This window comes from Oncorhynchus clarkii, chromosome 1, assembly GCF_045791955.1.
Source record: "Oncorhynchus clarkii lewisi isolate Uvic-CL-2024 chromosome 1, UVic_Ocla_1.0, whole genome shotgun sequence".
NCBI classification, from domain to species: domain Eukaryota; kingdom Metazoa; phylum Chordata; class Actinopteri; order Salmoniformes; family Salmonidae; genus Oncorhynchus; species Oncorhynchus clarkii.
The window spans coordinates 38,144,215-38,158,350 of NC_092147.1; the positions used below are offsets into that span (position 1 = coordinate 38,144,215).

Sequence of the window (14,136 nt, forward strand, 5' to 3'; positions counted from 1 at the left end):
TTGTATCCATTTGTCATAATGTAAATTATTTATTTTTCATTTCTCAAATGGGGGCGTAATCAGATTGAGTCACTCCCAATGCAGAAGTTATTTCTGTTAATCAAGAGACAGCTCATCATTAATCATAAAGTATCATATAACATCAGTCCAGAAAATACTGTCTTAGTATTACTGGGCAGCCCGCGTAATATTATCAAACTGTGTATGCATGTCTTCATCATTCAGACACAATGTTACTGTAGCATAAACCTTGTGAAACATAGATATTTAGCAGACACTTATCCAGAGCGACTTAAAATTAGTGCATTCATCTTAAGAAGGCTGGGTGAGACATCCACATATCAAGTGACAAAAAATATATACAGTATATGTAACTAAAAAGACAAACATTTAATCTCTTCACATCTGTACAAAAAAAATCACTGAAGGTACACATGGTATAAAAATACATCTGTAAATTGCTGAACATGTTCCACTGATAACAAAACGGAGGGCTGAATCCTAACTTGAGATACATGTAAGTAGCATGTAAGTTTCTCCTTAATCATAATCAACATTAGTAGGAGATACAGTATACACGACTCTCTTTCCTGTGTTTCCCAGTGTTCATCTCTGTTTCTGTGTGTCCGCTCAGCTGAGCAGTCAGGCGGCCCTCAGCTTCTGAATCCCATCAAACCAGAGTTGCCAACTCTCACGCATTGACTGTGAGACATGGATTTGACCCTCATCTCACGCTCCCACGGCACACCTCTTACATCTCACACATTGAAAAGTACTGCATTTATTTTTCTAATTCGTGTTGTGCTCCAAATCGTTTTGAAATTGGAAAATCTGCGACCGAGGTAAAGACTTTATTCAGGTTGGATATTCGACGGATATTCGCCTGTAGTTTTCCTAACGTCCACCAACAGCAGTTAGGGACCGTCAACGTATTGACAAATCACATTTTTTTTATTTCAATAGCTCTTTAACCATTACTCCTAAAAACGTTCAAAACGGATTCTAGCTAACCTGATGGCAGAGACACACATTGCACACACTATTTTTTTGTCAATTTACATCTCGCACTATTTTAAATTATTTATAAAACATCTTGTAATTCAATAGCGCCTTGGTCATGTCACAAACCTCAAATAAGGTTAATAATGTCCACTCAGTGGGCCTACACATTGCACACCCTTTTGCTTATCCATTTGCATCTCATGAGATTTTATGATACATTTTTTAAAGTTTCAAATTTCAATATTTCCTTACCGTCATGACCTACAACCCTTTCAGAATATCCACTGAGTACCAAGGTAAAGACAGTTTCAGGTTGGATATTCGCCAGATATTCACACTTTCAAACCTCAATAGCTTTCAAACCACTTGAGCCACAGACTCCAAATAAGTGTCATGATGTTGGAAACATTGCACAGGTCTTATTTTCACGATTTGGACAATAATTAACTTTTCAAAGCTAGTAAATGTGTAAATGTGAGCAGCTTTCCGTATTAGTTAGGGAGCGTAAACAAAGTACAAACTTGTCTTACATTCGAATTTCAAGAGCTCCTTGGTTCAGAATGTCCACTCAGTGGGCCTACACATTGCACACCCTTTAGTTTGTCCATTTTCATCTCACACGTTTTTACATGCATTTTTCAAACTTTAGAATTTCAATAGCTCCTTGGTTATGTGACCTAATGACCTCAAACAGACTTCAGAAGGTTCACGGACTAGCCTTATATATTGCACACTCTTGTTTGTGTACTGTAATCTCATGTCAATTACACACCTAAGAAGTGTGCAGTGGACATATACCCATATTGCATAACTTTTAGTTATGTATCTTCTATATTGTTGTACATTAATATTAGATTGACAATTAGCCCCAGATTTTTAGCAACATAAAAAAAAATATATAAATATTTATATTTTTTGGCTTGCCTGTTTTGCATGTTATTTTGGCATTAATATGTGTCACATATCAGTTTGCAAACAATGTCAAAAATAAATGTATATATATATAATTCAGTTAAAACCTCTACAGGATTGCTGTCCCCCCCCACGGGACGGTTGAGCTAATGTGATTAGCATGAGGTTGTAAGTAACAAGAACATTTCCCAGGAAATAGACATATCTGATATGGATAATTCTTGTTAAACTAACTGCACTGTCCAATTCACAGTAGCTATTACATTGAAAGAATACCATGCTATTGTTTTAGGAGAGTGCACAGTTATGAAGTTGAAAATGTAATAATAAACCAATTAGGCACATTTGGGCAGTCAATACAACATTTGAACAGAAATGCAATGGCTCATTGAAACTGTACACTGCTTCCACATTTTGGCCTTGTTCTTGCGTTTAAAGATGATGGAACAAAAACAAATAAACATGTTTTTCTTTGTATTATCTTTTATCAGATCTAATGTGTTATATTATCCTACGTTTCACATTTCCACAAACTTCAAAGTGTTTCCTTTCAAATGGTATCAAGAATATGGTTAAGGTCCTTGCTTCAGGTCCTGAGCTACAGGCAGTTAGATTTGGGTATGTTATTTTAGGCAAAATCGAAAAAAAAGGGTCCGATCCCTAAGAGGATTTATTAAAGCTGCATGCACACATGGTCTCTTTTTTTGTTTTCTTGAGTAAGGCAGCTCTACCATGCAGGTGTTTCAGCCTAGCTCAGTGCTTTCTGTGGTGGTGGAGTGAGCCAGCAGAAGATACGGGGCGTTGCGCCATGATTGGCTCAGTGTTCTGTCACTCATGGGGACAGTACGTCATCTCCAAGTTTAAGTGCTTAGTAAAGGTAGACATAAAAATTATCCTGCCAACCACTATATGAAGAAGTTTAAGGAAAACATCAACTCAAATTGCTCCTTTTGTAATGACCAACCAGAAACAGTTGTGCATCTTTTTTGGCATTGTATGCATGTAAGAAAACTGTGGCAAGACATCAGTAGGTTTATAATTGAACACATTTATGAAGATTTTACACTATTGTGGAGAGATGTACTGTTTGGATTCTTTACATACAATAGAAATAAGCGGAATCATTTTTATGTAATTAATTTTATTATTCTTTTGGCCAAATTTCATATACACAAATGTAAATTTACAAACAGAAAACCACATTTTCGTACCCTACAAAAATAAATTGAACTGTATTTTAAGACGGTTAAATGCTCTACTAACAAAAAAGCTGTTAGAATTGTAAGTATATGCATGTCCCTTAAGGTCCTTGTGTAATTGTAATGTGATATTGTACCCCCTAGCTCGATTGTCTATTGTTTGTAATCTATGTATGCTTGTGTTCCCTCATGTGCTTTATGTATTGATTTGTTATTAATAAATAAAACATTTTTAAAAAAAGGTAGACATAAAAAATGTCAGCCTTTTGGGTTCTGCCATAGAGTTATATTACCAATGCCCATCCAAGAAGGCTCAAGGTCAATGGCCACAGATAAAATGACGTCAAATTACATTTTATGTACAGTAGCTTTGATTGGACTGATCATGTCAACATCTTACTTTCAAAGTCTTAGCTAGCAGTAATCATCATGAATCAAGTCGACAATCTACTGGCAAATCCTAATTAATCCTTTACATATGAAGATAAATAATGAAGAGAAATTATAGATAAAATGTATCGGTGCTCATCGGCCATTGGACATAAAGATTACACAACAAGTTGGAAATCGCAAATTCAACAATGATTCGTTTCGAGTGAATCAGTGGCTAACTGCAAGCATTGCAAAGAAACCACTAACGTTAGCCTGCTAATCAATTGAGTGGCTGTGTTTTTTTTTTTCAAAAAAAAGTTCCCGCCATAAATCCAGAGAATGTCATATTCGATGACAAAATTTGCCCACAAAGGACCGCTGCCCCACCTTCACAAGGTGAGTCCAAATATGTATTGTATGCTGCTGCATAAATTATGTAATATGCCAGGGAGATATGTATACCATGGCTAAGAAAGTAATACTAAGTGTATGTTGTGTAGTAAGCTGTTAGTAACCCATGTGCCTCACTCGAATAATTTGGTCTATTTTCACCAATGTGGTATTGTAAACACATCGTTCATGCTTGTTTGGTTACTTTTTTTGTACAGCTTTGACAGTGCTACTGATAGTAGTGGTGGCGGTTGGCTTACACGTGCAAATTCAACACACACATCATTCTATAATATAATTGTGTTATTTGACGTGTCAAATTAAAAGCTTATTTAACATGTCAAATAGTGTTATATGACTTGTATTGTTTTTGACACGCAAAGACCCCAATGGCATTCAGTGTGCCTCACCCTAATAATTTGGTCTATTTTCACCTCTTAATTTAGCCTACTGTTCTAACTTGGTGGTGCACATATAGCCTATATCCTGTTTTAGAGAAATGTAATAATCCAATATTGTAAGAGCTTTCATTGTCTGTTTATATGCTCCCTTTATTTATTCTATGGTTCTGACTTGATGTACAGGGAGAATACTGTAAGAATGGCCCATGTTCTGAATTCTGCCGCTGTACATTTCAAAAGTGCTGAACAAATAGTTATATTGACCACGTCCATTGTCGCTTGCTCATTGTCTTAATTGAAATTACGTATTGCCTCTTATCTGCTTGTCGTCCCCTTATGCCACAGTTTGTACATCTCAATTGTCAGTATAAACCACATTTGTTTAAGCAAGTCAGCCATATCAGCTATGTTTTTTTAAAGGCAGTAAATGAGTCTGAATGAACTGTTTCGCTGCCAGAAAAGGCTCTGCTGATAGCCAGGTGTAGCAGTGGTAAGGTGTTGGGGCAGCTTTATGTAGGCCCTAACAGTTTGTGGGCACCGTTTGTCACCGTTATAGTGCAATGAATGTATTGTTTAGTGTTGTGTAGTGGCTTTGCTGGCATGTGTCCCACAGTGTTTTTTGGCCTCACCAAGATGTACATGCTAAAATCGCCACTGCTCATATATCCCTACGACAGATCATTTTTTAAATTCATATTGTTCTAGTGAACCACTATCAGTCAAGGGTGCATTCAATCGTGAAATCACAACCAGCAATATAATTGAGCATGCAGAGTTCATTGTAATCAAAGGAAATGGAGAACCACTCCTGGGCAAAGATACAGTCATGAAACTGGGGGTTCTGAGAATAGGTGCTGATGTCGCAACAGTGACAGACACCAAGCCCTCACTAAAACAGCAGTACCTACAAGTGTTCCAGGGAGTTGGAAAACTGAAAACAAAATAGACCTCAGGAAGAAGGTCGACCAAAATGTAGAGAAACTTTTGGACATAGACATTGTAGAACCTGTTAATGACCCCACACCATGGGTAAACCCAGTGGTCATTGTACCAAAGGCAAATGATGAGATAAGAATGTGCTTAGACATGAGACAAGCAAACCTGGCTATAATATCCCAACAGTAAACGAGTCCAAAGGCATAGGACCGACAGCAGAGGGAGTGCAGTGATGCACTCCAGGGACCCAGCGAGAACCTCAGAAGTGAGAAGCTGCCTGCTGGGAGTGAGAGCACAGCAGGAAAAACACTCACATGGATCCGATGAGAATGTGAGGATTGCAGCAGTGAGTGCTACACCCAAAGCACTGACTACCAGAAAAGTAGAAGAAGCCTCAGCCAAAGACCCAGAGCTAAGAGAGGTAATGCTATTGCAAGTGGACATTTTTAGAACTGTTAAGCTTATGCCTCAATAGCGAGTAATTTATGTGTAGTTGGTTACTTAGTTCTTCGCAGAACAGGCATCGTGCTGCCACAGGCATTACATGCGCAGGCACTTGCACTAGCTCATGAAGGACACTTGGGAATAGTGGGCACAAAGCAGCATCTCAGAACCAAGGTTTGGTGACCTGGCATGGAAAAGGAAGCCGAGAGACAATGTAAATCATGCCACGGTTATCAGACAGGAGCTAGACCTGACACACCAGAACCACTGAGCCTTGTGGGAGTAGTAAAACTGTGGAGAAAGAGGAGGAGCACCTAACGTATCCTTTCACATTGTGGATTCCATTTGCCAGAGGTTCGTATAGTAGTCTACATATCCGACCACTACCTCAAGCTAATATGTTTTGTGGGTTGTGATGCTTTCCAAGGCACTCTTTTGGGTATTACTGTGGGCGCAAGGCAAACCTGCAGTTGTTGGATGAGCGAGTGCTGACCATCGTGGGTGGAAAACCTGCTTATCTTCCTGAACATCCGGAACAAGGAGCAACGCTACCTCCACTCCTGTAGTGGGGGAGGTATCACACCACCATGGTAGTGTCAAACAAATACACTGGCCCTGGATAACCTTGACACACCCTCATTTTAAACCCATCTGCCACTGTGTTTCTCTGCAGGCCCACCCCAGTAAGAGATACTTTGCTTTGGCAGAGAAGGGAGACCAGCCCAACATCGTCATCTATGAATATCCCTCACTACAATCCTACCGCATTCTCAGAGGTATGGGAACTACAACACACACACAAACTATTAGATTTTTAACAATTTATGAAGCATATGATCAATGATCAAGACATTTGGTCTGTGGACTTTAACTGTGAGGGCACCCTGCTGGCCAGTGTGGGTAGTGCTCCGGACTACTTGCTGACATTGTGGGAGTGGAGGCATGAACAGGTGATGCTGGGTAGCAAGGCCTTCGTTCTCACAGGACGTCTAAGGGTCACCTAACAACGCCGGGCAACTCACCACCTCCGGATCAGGACACAAGAAGTCAGTAGCAATCAATCAATCCAAATGTTTTTGTGTACTTGCACTTTTATAAATTTGCACTTTATAGAACGCCAAACCCCTTAAGAGAAAACAGATTTCATCATGAAATATGGACAATAAATCCATAAATGGCTTATTATATGTACAGAGTCGTACACCATGTGAGTTGATCTCTTATCATCCATTCCTCTAGGCTTTAGAAAATGGCCAGCACTTTTACTGGTCTCAAACTGAAAGGCCTTCTGGAAAGGTTTAAGTAGACTACCCTGACAGATATCATGGGGAAGGTCTGTCCACTGCTCTTATCATTCAATTCCTACTATTCCATTGAAAATGACCCAAAGCAATATGCTATTTTCCTGTTGTTCTATGTTGTCCCGATCACATCCCTTCTGTCTGTGTGTTATTGGGTTCTGAGAATATGAAATATACTTATTCATGTCACTGAGGGAAAGAGGGTAATCCATAACATTTACATTATGTCAGATAAAGTTATTATTAGCAATCAGGGATCCGAGGAGAAGAGAGACAGTCTGGTACCAATCACCATGACGGCCATGAGTTGGGGAGGAGTGAGCACTTTGGGGTAGAGGTTAGGTCAGATGAAGTGAGGAAGAACAGATATCACTAAGGTTCTGTCTAGCAGCAGAGATGCATTGACTGTTTAGATGTGTAGGAGGAGACTCAACATAGTTACATATCAGTGCTTGTGTGAATATGTCATCGTCTAATGCAGCTGTATTGATCCTCTGGGAAGAATTAACTTGGTTTTAGCTTTCATAGTGTCCGTTGAGTTTTTACTCTGAGAATTAGAACCTAACAGTGCCAAGTGGTGTCTGAGTGGGGGAACATGCTAGTGTGGGACAGGGGTCTGATCAAGGTGGAGATCTGCCATAAGGGTGGAAGGACGTGCCACGCTGGCACCACCCAGCAGTTTGTCCTGGACGAGGAGGAACTCATGACCATTGGCACTGACGGAGCCATTAGGGTAACCTTTCAGATATAGTACAGTCCTCTCAGCCCCAGTCTAAGAGGTCTCTGCTAACCCTAAAAAGCCGGCCTGAACAACTGGTCTGTGGTCAGTTTTTCTCCCTGATGATGTCACTTCCTCCACCCTGTGCAGGGCTGAGACTTTGAGAGTATTGACACGGCGGACTGTAACGATGACATCGGTCTATTTGAGATCGAGCCCATGAACAAGATTGTGATCGGACGCAACGTTAGCATGTCCTCCATGGTCATGGGTAATCCTGAATGAATCTTGAATAATGACGAGTGAGAAAGTTAGACACACATATCATACCCCCCAAAAAATGCTAGCCCCCCTACAGTATTTGTGTCTCCATCTTTCTCTCTGATCATTATTCTCAATCCATTCAGGATTACCATATTAAATTCTTATTCTTTTTTACAATTTAATTAAGTGACTCCAAAATGACACAAAACATTACTCACCAATTAATTTCTATTGGGCACAAAATAATCTGAAACACAACCAAAACAAACAGCAAACGCATCCAACAAACGTGTAGTGACAAGCTTGACATAATCATTGCGTGCTATGAACATGGGACCAAATACTTTAATACACATAAGTTAATTTGTCCCAATACTTTTGGTCTCCTAAAATGGCGGGACAACAGTATGTAGAAAAAGTGCAGTAATTTCTAAACCGTTCACCCGATATGGATGAAAATACAGAGCCAAAACAACAACATCACTGTTCCAATACTTTTTGAGCTCACTAAGTTACAGTTGTCAGACTTAACTGTATGGTAAAATAATAATTTATGCAATGCCTTAACGCTTGTTAATCTGTGTAATGTACTGTGTGTTGAGAGTGTTTGCCCGTGCCTGTGTGTGTAGGTGAACCCTAGAGGAGGGACTGGTGGTGGTGGGCTTTCAGGACGGAGTGGTCTGTCTGCTGGAGCTCTACAACCCCCAGATCTTATGGGTGGTTGCCGGACGCAGTCTCTATGGCGAAGCTGAGCTCCTTCTCAAACAGACCTTCATACCCCACAATGCACCTGTGGCAGCCAACGGGTTCGGACTAGCAAGTGCCGCAGACTGTTGACCAATGTGAAATCAATCATTAGCTCCCATCTATAGACAATCCACTTGTAGATCAAAAACCAACTGGATGGGTATAATAACTGTGGTGTATTGAGAAATGTATTATGTGTTAATGAGTTTAGATTTAAAATGGTTGCAAATAGCCAATGGGATTTGTATGCAGGGGTTCGGTTATTTGAATTAACAAATGACAATGGGGTTTCCGTTCTTGCATTGAAGTGATTGGATTACGAGATGCAAGGGCGGTAAAAGTTCAATGATGTATGGAAGAGTTGGGCTGAAGATACTGTAGAGTGCAGTCGACTGTAATGTGTTAAGGAGAACATTAAATAAATCTGTTCCGGTTATTATAAGTACGCCTCGGAGTCTTCAGTAAAAGAACCCAGCTTCTTAGGATGCGACAATAACCAATATCAATAAACCCCTCCCCTCCACAATCTCTCCTTCCCTCTCCAGAGCAGGGTTTCCTAAACTCGGTCCTGGGGACATCCCTAGGTGTACGTTTTGGTATATGACTACACAGCTGATTCAAATAACCATATCATCGTCAAGCTTTGATTATTTGAATCCGCTGTGTAGTGCTAGAGCAAAAACCAAAACGTGCACCCAGGGTGGGCCCCAGGACTGAGTTTGGGAAACCCGGCTCTAGAGTATGGACTGTACTGTGTTCTTCATCACGGGGGACAGGTACGACCTTGACCTTGGCTTTGTCACAGTCCCAGGACATGTACAGGGGCTGGAGTGTTACCCCCAGTCACATGTCAGTCTGATCCTAGATCAGTGAAATATTGACAAAAGACAATGGCACGTGAGGTTAATAATAGTGATGGGAAGTTTGGCTCTTTTTACTGACTGTGATCTTTTCGACTCGTTGAGTCAAAATAAATAATTTGTATGACTAATTTAGTTCATTTGAGCCAGTAATTCCCAGAGCACGCAGAACACGATGAACACGATGAACTGAAAACTCAAGAGTCATAATTCTACAAGACTCTCGTTCACATGTCGTTCACCATAGTCTCATTTGTGACTGAGACTTGTAAAAAAAAGTGTGCTTTAAACACTGTAGGCTACATTTGTTGATCGCTACAAATAAGATACTTTCCTGATACTTTTGAAACAAGGTCTAGTTGTGGCAGCAACCGGACTAGATTGTGAACGACTCTTGGTGGAATGCATTGCTTGACTGCCGTGGGGTGATTAACACAATATCGTTCACGAACTGCAGCCCCACAAACGATTCATTCTCGAGTTCGAGTTTGTTGAACAGAGGCTGCATATTTTTTGGTTCTACAAAGCTGTGTCCATCATAACAGTAAATAATCAATGAATTGCAATTATTCTTATCCATGCGATCAATTACCAGTTCTAAACATGTATGTTTCTAATCTATGCTGCCTGCAGCATGATCTACTTTCCTGTGGGCATATGTGACAGACATTTGTTTGTCGGAAGACGTCGATGAAGCCGCTGAGCCAGAGGAACATTTATCAATCGTGCTCTAGAACTCATTGTAATCTCCCATGGACAGACTCCGCAAACATAAATGGTAATCAAGCATCTGACCAATTACCCAATAGTTTAGTTCTGGGTTAACCGAGATTAGCAGGTCAATCAAACAACTAAAATGAAGTAGTCACACAGAAAAACGAATCATGACTCTCGAGTCAGTAAAAAGAGTCGTTCAAAAATAACAAATAATATGCAAACTGCACATCACTAGTTAATAAGTCATAACCCTCCTTCTGTGTGTGCACATGAGTGTTCAGGACAAGAACACCCTGCTGGCACTGTATTGGAGTGGTGAAATGGTGGAAAGTGCAGTCTCCAGACCTGGAGGCCCAGAACCACAGCACCACCAACCACACCTCTGACACTTTACCTTCAGCAGCATCAAATTACGCATCAAGGTTTGGCCCTCACTGTCTGAGATTAACTGTACTGTAACCTTTAAACACAAACTAGAGATGTGTTTGTAAATATTTAAATGTCAGCGGGAGGAGGAGATTGCATTCAGGCAGGCTCTGAAGGAGAAAAGGCAGAGAGAGAGAGAGGCCCGGCTGAAGCAAGCCAAGGAGCAGGCCCGTGAGCCCACTGATGAGGAGCCGCAGGAGGAAAATGAGGAGGAAGAGTATGCAGTCTGGCAGTGTCAGGGCCTCCCCTCTGCAGCCATGCGACCTCCATGCAGGCCACCTTGGCCCTCAGTCTCCACGACAACCAATAAGGACAGCTGTGCTGAAGCTTTGATGGCCAGTTTGTCCTGACGACGGGGAGGACGTCAACATCTTCTCCTTCAGCCTGCTGCCCAGGAGCACCTGCTGAAAGCCCTGCAGCGCAGCAAGGCCAAAGACCCCTCACCATGGGTCAGTGGGATAGAGGGACAGTAAAGACATGAATAACACAAAATGGAGGGTCAGTTCTGTGGTTGACTGTGCATTGTTGTTGGTGAAACAGGTTGGCACAGGATATCAAGGACCCATCAGCATACAGGTGAGGGAGATTCCTAGTAGAGAGACAAACAACATACAAAGACACACCTGGCTAAAGGAAAAGCAGTCCCTCTCTCTTTCCCATCTCCCTCTCTCTTTTTCATCCACTCCTCTATTGCTCTTTCTCTCCCTCCCTACCTCCAGATCCTCCTTGACATTTTCCCTCTCTCTGTAGCGTCGAGAAGGCTAAGCAGAAGTCGCAGATGGACCGTATGCATGGGGAGGCTGAGCTGAGGAAGGCTGAGAGATGTAAGAAGCTGGCTGAGCTGCAGAGTCAGTTTAAAAAGAGCCAGAAGAAAGACATGGAGGACAAACTAAACACCAGGCAGAGCAAGATGGGTGTGTGTGTGTGTGTGTGTGTGTGTGTGTGTGTGTGTGTGTGTGTGTGTGTGTGTGTGTGTGTGTGTGTGTGTGTGTGTGTGTGTGTGTGTGTGTGTGTGTGTGTGTGTGTGCACGCACTCACCTGGTAGGGTGCCATTTCATATTTGCCCGTTGTTTCTTCCAGGTTCTGGGATTACCGTGGTAGCGTTCCAGAGTGACCAGAGCATCTCGACCTATCGTCTGCTGGCACTGTTCCAGAGGTTCCACGAGCTGAAACAGAGAGGGATGGCAGGGGGCTCTGGTACAGGAACGTTGGAGGAACAAAGCCGAGGCTGACAAAGACCGCTCCAACATCACAGGTAAGAGAAAGGGGGAGAGAAAGTGTGTGTGTATTATACCTACCTGTTACTGTTTATATAGCATAATGTGCGTGGCCCTGGCCAGCGGACCAGGAAGACCAAGGTGAGGAGGCTGTTCTTGCGGCTCGTCCAGGGGGCAGCAAGCCGCCAGGTAGAAAAACTCTGCAAAGCTATGTAGAAGGCAGAGTGAGCCCGGCTAAGACAGAGAAGAGGATGAAGGAGTGGGCTGAACTGTGAGTCTTATCATATGGCCTCTGGTGGAGTTTCCTAGTCCTTCAGAATCACTGTCTTCACTCTTCCCTACATGACTATCTCCATGTGACTCTGCGAATGATTTAATGACAATGATTTAAAATGAAATATGATAGAACCATACACATACAGTAACTAACTACTATCACATGTAGCATGAATATCCCCCCCCCAATAATTCAGTGGTATTGATGATTGTGCCAATCCTACCAACAGGGCCTGTAGCCGTGGCCAATAACCAGAGGAGGTGGGCCAGACTGCTGGAACAGCTAGATGCAGAGAGGAGGGAGGAGAGAAGGAGACCCCCTGCCCTACACCTGCAGCTAAAAAAGAGAGAGGGAGGTGGAGGAAGGAGCTGGTGTGACAGAGCTGGAGAAGGAGATCATGGAGTTGGAGGAGGTCAGGCTGCTGTATGAACAGGACTCTCTGCTGGAACAGGTCAGCCTTTCCCCTAGTTTACTTTCCAGGTGGGGTGCAAAGGCCCCAAAAGCAACATCCAGGCTCTCTGGCATCAAAATTGTCAACTGAAACCAAATCAAAATCATTCTTTTTCTCTCTCTGCCTCCATCCCATTCCCCTTCCTCCCTCCCTTCCCTTTTTCTCCTCTCAGATGTCATAGTCAGTGTGCTTGTTGCGTCAGGTAGTGATGGTAGGCTACATTACCTCCTCCACACTGATCCTCAACATGGGGGCCCCACAAGGGTGTTTCCTCAGTCCCCTCCTGTACTCCCTGTATACCCACGACTGAGCGGCCTCACACAGTTCCAACTCCATCATCAAGTTTGCTGACGAGATAGGAGGTAGGCACTCGGATGGTGTGGTGCTGATTGTGGACTTCAGGAGGAACCAGGTTGGGCACGCCCCCATCCTCATCAACGGGGTCGCCATGTAGACTGTCAAAAATGTCAAATTCCTCTACGTACACATCTCAGATGAGCTGAAATGGTCAAACCACACCTACACCGTGGTGAAGAAGGCACGGCAGCGACTCTTCAACCTCAGGAGGCTAAAGACATTTGGCCTCAGTGTTCTACAGGATACACACCCCCACACACATACAGTGCAGTTGGAAAGTATTCACAACCCGACACTTTTTCCACATTGTGTTACGTTATAGCCTTATTCTAAAATGGTATACGTATAATGTCCTCATTAATCTACACACAACACCCCATAGTGACAAAGCAAAAACTGTTTAATAACAACCAGATACCTTATTCACATAAGTATTCAGACCCTTTGCTATGAGACTCAACATTTTGCTGAGGTGCATCCTGTTTCCATTGATCATCCTTGATGTTTCTACAACTTGATTGGAGTCCACCTGTGGTAAATTAAATAGATTGGACATGATTTGGAAAGGCACACACCTGTCTATATAAGGTCCCACAGTTGAGTGCATGGCAGAGCAACAACCAAGCCATGAGGTCAAAGGAATTGTCCGTCGTGCTCCGAGACAGGATTGTGTCAAGGTGCAGCTCTGGGGAAGGCTACCAAAACAATTCTGCAGCATTGAAGGTCCTCAAGAACAGTGGCCTCCATTCTTTAATTTAAGAAGTTTGGAAGCTCCTAGAGCTGGCTGCCTGGCCAAACTGAGCAATCGGGGCAGAAGGGCTTTGGTCAAGGAAGTGATGGTCACTCTGACATAGCTGCAGAGTTTATCTGTGGAGATGGGAGAACCTTCCAGAAGGACAACCATGTCTGCAGCACTCCACCAATCAGGCCTTTATGGTAGAGTGCCCAGACGTAAGCAACTCCCCAGGAAAAGATGCATGACAGCCCGCTTGGAGTTTGCCAAAAGGCACCTAAAGGACTCTGACCATGAGAAACAACATTCTCAGGTCTGATGAAACCAAGATTGAACTCTTTGGCCTGAATGCCAAGTGTCACATCTGGAGGAAATCAGGCACTGCTCATCACCTTCCCTAAGGTGAAGCATG

At 42.6% G+C, this 14,136-nt stretch overlaps 1 pseudogene; it reads left to right on the forward strand.

The window, feature by feature from the left end:
* Positions 1–1,258: 1,258 nt before the first annotated feature.
* Positions 1,259–13,088, forward strand: LOC139388756 (cilia- and flagella-associated protein 44-like; annotated as a pseudogene).
* Positions 13,089–14,136: the final 1,048 nt, after the last annotated feature.